The following is a 10,946-nucleotide window of genomic DNA, read 5'->3' as shown; positions in this document are numbered from 1 at the left end:
ATTTGTTGGAAATAACCATTAGGTTTCTAGAGTCTTACATGAAAAGATGTATGTAAGTGTGTCAGTTGATGCAACTTGGCATAAGAGGTAATAAAAATGACAATAAGAAAATTACATCAAGGTAAACTTTGAATGGATGGAAGTTCTATTTAAATATATGAAAGGGGCTCAGTCTGTTAAGTCTCCAACTCTTGATCTCAGCTCAGGTGTTTTAGGATAATTTCAGATTTTTTAAAGAAAAATTGTGAAGTATGTATTTAAAAAGTCACAGTTTAAGTCACAACTAAAATATAAATACAATAAACTTTAAAAAAGGGTAAAGCAGAATACAGAACATTTAATAAGCCAATAGAAGATAGGAAAGCAGATAAAAAACAAAAATGGAAATAAACCAAATTATCAGTAGTTACATATATGTAAATGGATTAAATTCACATATCTGACAGATCAGACCAAAGAGTTTTTTTGGGTCCAAATACTATTTACAGGGACACATGCAGAAATTTCAAAAGCAAAGAAATGAGGGATGTACAATGATATTCATTAAGAAGTGGAAAAGCCAAATTCTAAATGATTCTATACTTTAAAAAAAAGCAAGGCTATCTATATAATGTAAAATTATGAAGAATTAAAACTTCATGCTGTATAGAAAAGTGGAACAAATGATGACAATTGTTGAGTTAAAAACTTAAAAAAAAACAAGTAATATACAGGATGATCACAATTAGTTTTTAAATAATTTATATATTCATGTATACCTACCTAGAGATAATTGTCTGGAATGGTTACATGCCAAAATATTACTGTGGTTATTCCTGGATAATGAAAGAATGTGTGACTTTCTCCTTGGTATTTTCAGCAATAAACATGGATTCTTTTGGTCATCAGAAAACATAATTTTTAAAGTAAAGAGATAGCAATATGTATAACAGGAAAATACTAATCAAAAAGCTACTGTAATGTTAGTATTAGACAAAATAGAATTTAAGGCTATTATCAAAAAGATAAGAGGTAACAAGTATTATGAGGGTGTGGAAAAGAGGGAATCCTTTTGCACTATTGGTGGGAGTGCAAACTAGGGTACGCACTATGGTAAACAGTATGGGTTTTCCTAAAAAAAATTACAAGTAGAACTATCCAACAATTCCAATTCTGGCTATCTATCCAAAGGAAATGAAATCTCTATGTCAAAGAGACAATTGCACCCTCATGTGCATTGCAGCATTATTTACAATAGAATATTATTCAGCTATAAAAAGGAAGTTCTGCCATTTGCACAACATGGATGGACCTTGAAGGCATTATACTAAGTGAGATAAGTCAGAGAAGGACAAATATTACATAATCTCACTTTAATGTAGAATCTAAAAAAACTGATGTCACAGATACAGAAAATGGATTAGTGGTTGCCAAAGGCAGAAGGGTGGGGGTCACAATGGTCACAATGGGTAAAAGAATCAAAAGTTATGAACTTCAGTTATAAATTTATAATTAAGTTCAGGGGATGTAATGTGCAGCATGGTGAATAATATTGATATATATTTGAAAGTTGCTAAGAGAACAGATCTTGAAAATTCTCATCATAAAAAGATTCTGTGAAGTGATGGATGTTAACTTACTGTGGTGATCATTTCACAGTATATATATCAAATCATGTACACCTAAAACTAATGTTACATGTCAATCGTATCTCAACGAAACGGGGAAAAAAGATTTGTTTTGTTTTTTTTTAAAGATTGCACAAAAAAATAAGGACAAAAATATCAGTAGGAAGGAGAATATTTTGGAATTATAAAAGTAAAAACCCACCAAAATGATGGGATAATCATGAATACATATGTTTACAACAGAGCCTCGACATACATAAAGCAAAAGTTAGAATTACAGGAAGAAAAAAGTAGCAATTGTGTGAGATTTTAAAAAAATTTGTATATGAAAATGAGACCTCAAGTATATGTTCTGCTTATATATTAAACAAACATATATCAGGATGCATTTAGAATATTTAACCAAATGTGGCAAAAACTATCATTTTATTATTTCGCATAAAATGAACTTTGAAGATAGTTCCAGGACCAGTTAATTCATCAGCTCAGTATCAGGAAACCATGTAGATTTCTCTATGGTTCTCTTAGCTTTCCTCTTAGGATTGCAAGATGGATACCACTGCTCCATATATCCATTTTCTTACAGAATAACATGCAAAGCAAGCAGGAAACGAGGCTCATGTTGCTCTATTTTTATGAAAGAGGAAGATCCTTCAGAAGTCTCCAGCAGACTTCCCCTTTGAGAAATAGGAATCATTAGTTTAGACCAAACATGATTCTTCCTTTGGAGCTAGACCCAACTTTTCTGAAAATACTGCCATCCAAACAAAATAGAGGTTCTGAAAGCAAGGAAAAGAGGAGAATGGTTTTTAGATAAGCAACCAAGAGCACCTGGCCCCAAAATGAACAAGCTTGATCTAGTAACCGGTGCTAAATAAAGAAATAAACATTCCTTTCAAACACTCAAGGAACATTTGCAAAAACTTTTCCATATCCTAAGTCATGGAGTCTGAACACATTTCAGAGAATTTTTATCATGCACACTATGTTGCCTGGCCAAATGGTATTGAAAAGAAACCTATATATTTAGTAAATAAAAATAACCTCTTAACCACTTAAAACAAAAGTTATTAACATTTAAACCTGAAGACAATTTAAATACTACATATCAAAACTAAAAGCATAAGTTTAGGATATAGAAAGTTACAAACAACTTCACTTCCACCCTAACAATAAAAGAAGTTGGACAATCTTACAAAACCTTAACTTTTCCTAACATCATCAGAGAGCTGATTGCAAAAGCTACAATAGCACAGAGGGACAAGCCTTTCCAATGAGAGGAGCAGTACATTAACTGTTTCATGCGCTGATAAGACTTGTGCTAACAGAAACATTAAAGTTCTGTAGGTGAGATTAGACCAGAGAGAAACTACACCAAAAAAATTAAAAGAATGTTGGAAATGGCAAAAACAGAGGTTAAATATAGAAGACTTTTTTTTTTAACTGTTTTGATGCACACATACACAGTCAATTGATTTTGGAAAAGTTGCCAAGAGAAGTCAGTTGAAAAATGATTCTTTAACAAATGATACTGAAACAACTGGATAACCATATGCAAAAAAAAAAAAAAAGTTGCCTGGACTTACACATGTGACACTGTATTTTTAAAAAACTCACAATGGAACTCAAATCTAAATTTAAGACCTCAAACTATAAAATTTCTAGTTGAAAACAAAAACTTTGTGAATTTGGGCTTGGAAACCATTTCTTAGATAAAACTCAAAAGGACAAATATTTTAAAAGTTGATAAATTAAGCTTTATCCAAACCACAGAATGTGAGGAAATACTTGAAAAACATGGATCAACAAAGGACTTGTATCCAGATATGCAAAACATGCTCACAGCGCAAAATAAACTATTTTTTAAAAAAAATGATTAAAAGATTTTAACAAATACAAAAAAGCACATAAAAAGGTGCTCAACATCATTTGTCTCGAGGGAAATGCAAATCAAAAGCATAAGAGATACCAATACATCTATTAGATTTGCTTAAAAAAATTCTTTTTTAATAGGGCTAATGTCAAGTGTTGGCGAATATACAAAATAACTGAAACTTTTCATACATTGCTAGTAGGAATGCAACATTTGTACTTTTGAAATAGTTCTGCAGTTTCTTGTAAAATTCAGCATACACCCACCATATGACCCAGCAATCCAATTTTCCTGTTGTCTACTTTTAACCCCTTGCTAACCTGCTAAGCTGCAGCTGTAAGATTCTTATGTTTTGGGCCATCTACAAGTGAAAAAAGCCGTTATCTCTGCTTATTTAAGTGAGATACAATCCTACCTCTGGGCTGTATTAATAAATTTTAAAGTTCTTAAAATAAAGGCGCACTATTCTGATTAGGTTTACAGCAACTGCCCCCTTCTCCCCTTGAGTACAATGTCTAGAGATATTTCTGGTTGTCACAACCCGGAGGTGTTTCTGGCATCTGGTGAGAAGAGGTCTGGCATGCTGCCAAACACCTCACAATGCCCAGGCTAGCCCTGCACATCCAAGAATTAGCTGCCCTCCATGTCAGTAGTGGCAAGGGTGAGAAACCTTCGTTTATAGAGACTAAAAAGCACTTATATAAATCTAATCATTTCAAAATTTCCCCAAAATGAACTCTACAACTAATACTTTAAATGTGGTAATCTTTTAGAGAAAAAATTATTCTCACAGAAGCTGCTAGCTTAGAAGCATTTTTTTAAAATAAGAAATCAAGTTCATGCAATCAAATCAAACTTATTTGATAATTTAGGTTTAAAAAACAGCTATACCTTCTTCCTGATTATATCAGTGTGAAGTAAAATACAAATACACATTTTATTCTTTTTAAAGATTTGGATTTGCTTTCTCTTAAAAAGAGAACTTCCTGCGTTTTCTATATAGAATGGATCTGATGAACCAACATGGCTCCTGCATATTCAGGATAAGGAAAAATGAAAAATTTTGTTTGGGGCGCCGGGGTTGGTACAGTCCATTGAGCAACTGACTCTCGGTTTCCACTCAGGTGATGATTTCAGAGATTCAGCCCCTTGTTGGGCTCCAGGCTCAGCCCATAGTCTGCTTGAGATTCTCTCTCCCTCTTCCTCCACCCCTCCCATTCGTGCTCTCTCTAAAATAAATAAATCTTAATTTTTTTGTTTAACCTAGTTGCTTTATAATTCTAACAAAATTTTTTTTCTAACAAAATTTTTAAACATCAAGAATATATTATGTCCTATAGTGTGTCAGTTTAAATGTTAACTTTAAGACCTTGAACTATCTTAAATTGAGTTAATTAATTAATAATCTTTGGATGCTTTGATAACTTCTAAGTAATATAGAATGTTACTCTGTGCCTAATTTTCATGCGTACAGTTTTGGATTATATTCTTTTGGTTACAGAGTAGCTCTATTTTTGGGTCCTGTTAATGAAGCTTAAAGCATGAAAGAGATGACTGGCCATATTATGTGTACTTATGAGCTGTACTGCTCCATTAAATGCTTGCTGTATATGACAGGTAATCCTCAGTGGTCTCTTCCAGTAGTTTCTGTGAAGTGTAAGTAGTTTCTTTGGTTGAATGTGAGTGATTGAGACCATCCTAGGTGCAGTAGTGGCAAGGAAGTATGAAGAGAGTAGTTTTATTCTAAAGTATTTGATATGGAATGTTAAAGAAGATAAGAATATGAGGAAAATTATAGAAGTTATACAGAAAGAACTTTATTTGCCTTGGCTCATTATTTGCACAGAGAATGAGTCTAAATAGAAGCAATGAGGAAAGCCTGTGTGGCCCAGCGGTTTAGCACTTGCCTTCTGCCCAGGGTGTGATCCTGGAGTCCTGGGATCGAGTCCCACATCCTGCTCCCTACCTGGAGCCTGCTTCTCTCTCTGCCTGTGTCTCTGCCTCTCTCTCTTTCTCTCTGTGTCTCTCATGAATAAATAAATAAAATATTTAAAAATAAATGAATAAATAAATAAATAGAAGCAATGAAATGTGTTACAGTTTCTGGCAAATTTTGCTTAGTTTTTATTAAGATTATATTTAAAAATTTAAGATTTTTTAAAAATTTAAGATACATCTATTGCCAATAATCATATCAATGCAAAACTGGAGTTTGTTTTTTTCCCTTACATTAAAATGATAAATTGGTTTTAGAGCATTTAGTCTGTTGTTAATGAAAAGTAGTTAAAAAAAAGTTATTCTTTACAGTCTGTAATACACCCAGATAACTAAAATTTTGTATCTCACTGGGAAAGTTTCCAAGTTTTCTGTGCTTTGTGGTGATTTTGTCATGCTCTTGATTACTAACATGAAAACAAACACAGAAGTCCTCAAGTCTAAAAAGCTAAAGTTCCTTATAATGGTGTTACCTTCTATGATTTCTGTCACTTCCAGTGTGCCTTGGTTAATAAATAGCCAAGTAAAACTCATTCATTGTTTTTTTACTTCTATGACCCTTTCTTAATTGAGTGACAAAATCTCCCATGATAACTTTTTTGATTATGCTAAGATTAGACCCTACAAATAAATATAAATATATTTTTATTCTATATTTTAATATGTTAAATATATATAATACATTTCCAGAATGTCTTTTAGACCTAAAACATCTGTTTCCAAGAGGTTCCCTGGGAAGTCACAAAGATTTGTTCTTTTACCTTACAAAAAAATAGTAAATGGTAAAAATATTTGGGATTGTCAGATATATTTCCTATTTCTTAACTGGCTCAACATGATTGCAAGAACTGCATCAGAAGAGGTGTCAAATCAAAAGGAAATTTCAATCTTCTCTAGGTCAACCTTTAGGTAAGTACTCCTTATACAAAAATATTTCAAAGATTATGAACTAAGGATAATATGTCAATGTCCTCACCATCCACAGTATGTTTTTCCCCTTGGGGGAAACAGTGATCAAATCCTTCTTATATAGTCATGTATTGCATCCTAATAGAGAATATTACTCTCCTTCATTCTCATTTAGCTTCAGCCATTCAGTCTTATCATCAGAGCTTATTTCTGTTTTTCTCTCATACTTGCTGGAGTGTCTGCTGTAAGCTGCAGGCTAGAAATTGGGTCTTCAGTCAAGGAGGAGAGTCTTGGGTCTTGAAGATAAGATTGTATTAGATACTCTCAGATACTTGGTTGCTTACCTAGTTATTCTTCTACTAGGTGACTACTGATAACTCAAGAAATTAAGACAGTGGCAGTGAAAAGTGAATGGATCTGAGAAATACTCTAGACTTGGAGATTGGATTTGTAGTCTCTATCATAGCATAGTTGTCAAAGTCAACAGCATTCAGTTCAAGATTATTAAAAGATTCACCTTTAATCTCACACAGGTGGAAAGCCATTTCATGTCCAGGATGTGTGTCAGAAAAAAATGCTTATGCTGAAGTAGAGGAGAAAAGCCCTGGATCTGTTCAAATATCTATATAGCAACAATAATGAGCACTTTACACAAAATCCTGTTTAATCATCCTAATGCCCTACAAATAGATATTATTGCCTCTATTTTACAGAATGAGGAAACTAAGGGTCAGGGAAGGGGGGGCTGAAATTGCTCAAGATCATACAGTTAATAAAAGTAGAGTGGGGTTCTAACCCAATTAGCCTGATTTCGAATACTAGATTGTAGTACCAAATTTTACCATCAAGTGTAAAATAATCAAACAATCAGTGATTTTAGCTGGAAAGGATGTTAACATTCCCCAAATTCCTGCCTTGGATCTTGAACCCCTTGCTTTTGAGGGCCCTTCTCTGACCTTCTTCTATTTGCACTTTCTCCAAAAGGCAAAGAAGCTGTGGGTCAAGAGGATGTACCACCATGCTCCCTCTTCTAGACCATGTTTGGGCTGCCCAAATCTGGAATTCCTGCCCAGTATCCCTAGGAACATCATAAGTCTTTTGTTAGCTAGCTTGCAGAGGGTGGCCTGTGCTGCTGCTGCTTTTTCTTTTTCTAAACTGAGCTAAGATTTATACATAACATTATTAGTTTCAAGTGTACAATCTAATAATTTGATCTTTGTATACACTACAAAAAATCACAATAAATCCAGTTACCATCTGTCACCATACAATTAACCTACCTCACCCATTTTGCCCACCTCCCACCTCCTTCCCCTCTTATACCCACCAATCAGTTCTCTCTATGAGTTTTGTTCTGTTTATTCTCATATTTTCTTATATTCTCATATATATATTCCACATATAATTGAAATCATACAGTATTTGTCTTTCCCTGTCTGACTTATTTCGCCTAGCAAAATATCTTCAAAGTCTACTCATGTTTTTGCAAATGGCAGGATTTCCTTCTTTTATGGCTGAGTAGTAGTTATATATATTATATATATATATACACTACTCATATATATATAGTAGTATATGAGTATATGAGTAGTATAAATATAGCATAGTAGTATAGTAGTATAATATATATATATATCAGATCTTCTTTAACCATTCATCCATTGATGGGCATTTAAGTTGTTTACATATCTTGGCTGTTGTAAATAATGTAATGAACATCGCAGTGCATATATCTTTTTAAATTCATATTTCATTTTTTTCAGATACACAGAAGTGGTATAGCTGGATCATATGCTTAATTCTAGCTTTAATTTCTTTAGAAACCTCCATACTAGTTTCCATAGTGGCTGCACCAATTCGCATTCCTGTCAGCATTGTATGAGGATTCCTTTCCCTCTACATCCTCTCCAACACTAGCTATTTCTTGTTTTTGTTTGTTTTTTAAGATTTATTTATTTATTTATTTATGTATTTATGTATTTATTTATTTATTTATTTATTTAAGACAGACAGCAAGCAGGGGAGGAGCAGAGGGAGAGGGACAAGCAGAATCTGGACTGAGTGAGGAGCTTGACCCCAGGACCCTGAGATCATGATCTGAGCCTAAATAAAGAGTTGGGATGCTTAACCAACTGAGCCACCCAGGCACCCCTGTTTTTATAGCTGCCATTCTATAGGTGTGAGATGGTATCTCATTGTAGTTTGGACTTGCATTCTCTAAAAATTAGTGATATTGAAGATGTTCTTATGTGCCTGTTGGCCTTCTCTATGGCTTCTTTGGGAAAATGTCTGTTTGAATCCTCTGCCCATCTTTTAATTGGACTGTTCATCTTATTTGCTTTTGAGTCCTTTATATATTTTGGATATTAACTTCCTATCAAGTATATGATTTGCAGATGTTTTCTACTATTCAGTAATTTACCTTTCACTTTATTGATGGTTTCCCTTGCTGTACAGAAGCTTTTTAGTTTGATGTAGTCATACTTGTTTATTTTTTCTTTTCTTGCCTAAGCTTTTGGAGTAAAATCCAAAAATGCAATGCCAGCATTGTCAAGAAGCTTACCACTCCTTCTAGGAGTTTTATGGCTTCAGGTCTTATATTCAAGCCTTCAAACCATTTTGAGTTAATTTTTGTTTATGTGTAAGGTAGTTGCCCAATTTCATTGTTTTGCATGTGACTGGCTAATTTTCCCAACACCAGTTATTGAAGAGATTGTCCTTCTCCCATTGTATATTCTGGGCTCCTTTGTCATGAATTAATTGATCACACATGCACAGGTTTATTTCTGCGCTCTCTGTTCTGGTCCATGGATCTGTGTGTCTGTTTTTATGCTAGTACCATACTGTTTTGATTATGATAGCTTTGTAGTATAGTTTGAAATCAGGGTGTGTGGTACCTTCAGCTTTGTTCTTCTTTCTCAAGATCGCATTGGCTGGCCTGTACTTCTTGTGTGTATATTTCTTTGCTGAAATATAGGCTTTTTCTCTGCTATGTTTCTGCAGAAAACTCCAGGAGACTGAGAATTCAAATTTGAATTTGGCCTTCCAGGTCATTTTGACAGTATATTAGTCCAAGTAAGAAAACAGAGCATATTTTACTAAATACTTTGTTGTCTTGTTTTAGAACTACTGTAGAGTAATGGGTTAATATTTCATTAATAATATTAATTGTATTAATTTTTATATTAATGTAATATTTACTGATATTCTTTGATAAATATTGGAACTTTTAACCGTTGAATGTTATGGTAACAAATATCTACATTTATCTAAAGATAAAATTTTAAATTAAACTCAGTTATACATTTTTTTTGGTTTTGGGAGAGAGGGGTGAGGAGGGGCAGAGGGAGAGGGAGAGGGCAAATCTTAAGCAGGCTCCATGCCCAGCACAGAGCTGGACGTGGGGGCCTAATCTCACGATCCTGTGATCATGACCTGAGCAGAAATTAAGAATCAGAGGCTTAACTGAGTTACTCAGTTATGAAATGTTTTAAAAAATTGTTGACAAAACAAAAAATTTATATTTGTTTATATTCTTCTCTTATAATACTCTTTAGTAACTGGCATACAAAATTCTCCTAAGAGCTGTTCTTCTTAATGATAAATTAAGATTTTTTTTCTTTTTTCTTTTTTTAACATACTTTATATTTTAGAGCAGTTTCATTTTCACAGAAGATACAGAGCTTCCCCATATCCCATTGCACAGCCTCCTAGAATGGTACATTTGTTACAGTTGGTTAACCTACAATGCCACATCATTATCATACAAAGTCCATGGTTTACATTACGGCTCATTCTTGGTGTTTCACATTTTAAGGGTTTGGAAATGTATAATGACATGTATCCATAATTATGTTATACAAATCCTTTGTACTGTACCTATTCATCTCTTCTTCTTCTCTCCAGCCCCTAGCAACCACTGATTTTTTTTTTTTTTTTTTTTTTTTTACTGCTTCTGTTGTTTTGCAGGTTATACAGTTGGAATCATATAGTATGTACTTTTTCAGATTGGCTTCTTTCTCTTAGTAATATATGCATTTAAGTTTCCTCCTTGTCTTTTTATGGCTCAATAGTTCATTTCTTCTTAGTACATAATAATATTCATTATCTGGATGTACCACTGTTTATTTATTCATTCAACTACTAAAGGACATCTGGGTGGCATCCAAATTTAGGTAGTTATGAATAAAGCTACCATAAACATCTGTGTACAGGTTTTGTATAGATGTAGGTTTTTAACTCTTTTTAGCAAATACCAAGGAGCTGGCTGGATCATACAGTAAAAGCATGTTTCATTTTGTTGTTTTTTAACTTTTAAAATTTATGTTTGTTTTTTAGTTTTATTTATTTATTTACTTATTTATTTTGAGAGAGAGAGAAAGAGAGAGAGAGAGGAGCAGAGGGAGAGGGAGAGAGAAAATCCTAAGCAGGCTCCATACCCAGCACAGAGCCTGACTCAGGGCTTGATCTCATAATCCTGAGATCATGACCTGTGCCAAAATCAAGAGTTGGATACTTAACTGACTGAGCCACCCAGGTGCTCCAAGTATGTTTCATTTTTT

Source organism: Canis lupus, chromosome 30, assembly GCF_003254725.2.
Source record: "Canis lupus dingo isolate Sandy chromosome 30, ASM325472v2, whole genome shotgun sequence".
NCBI classification, from domain to species: Eukaryota; Metazoa; Chordata; class Mammalia; order Carnivora; family Canidae; genus Canis; species Canis lupus.
This window is presented reverse-complemented; position numbering follows the sequence as displayed.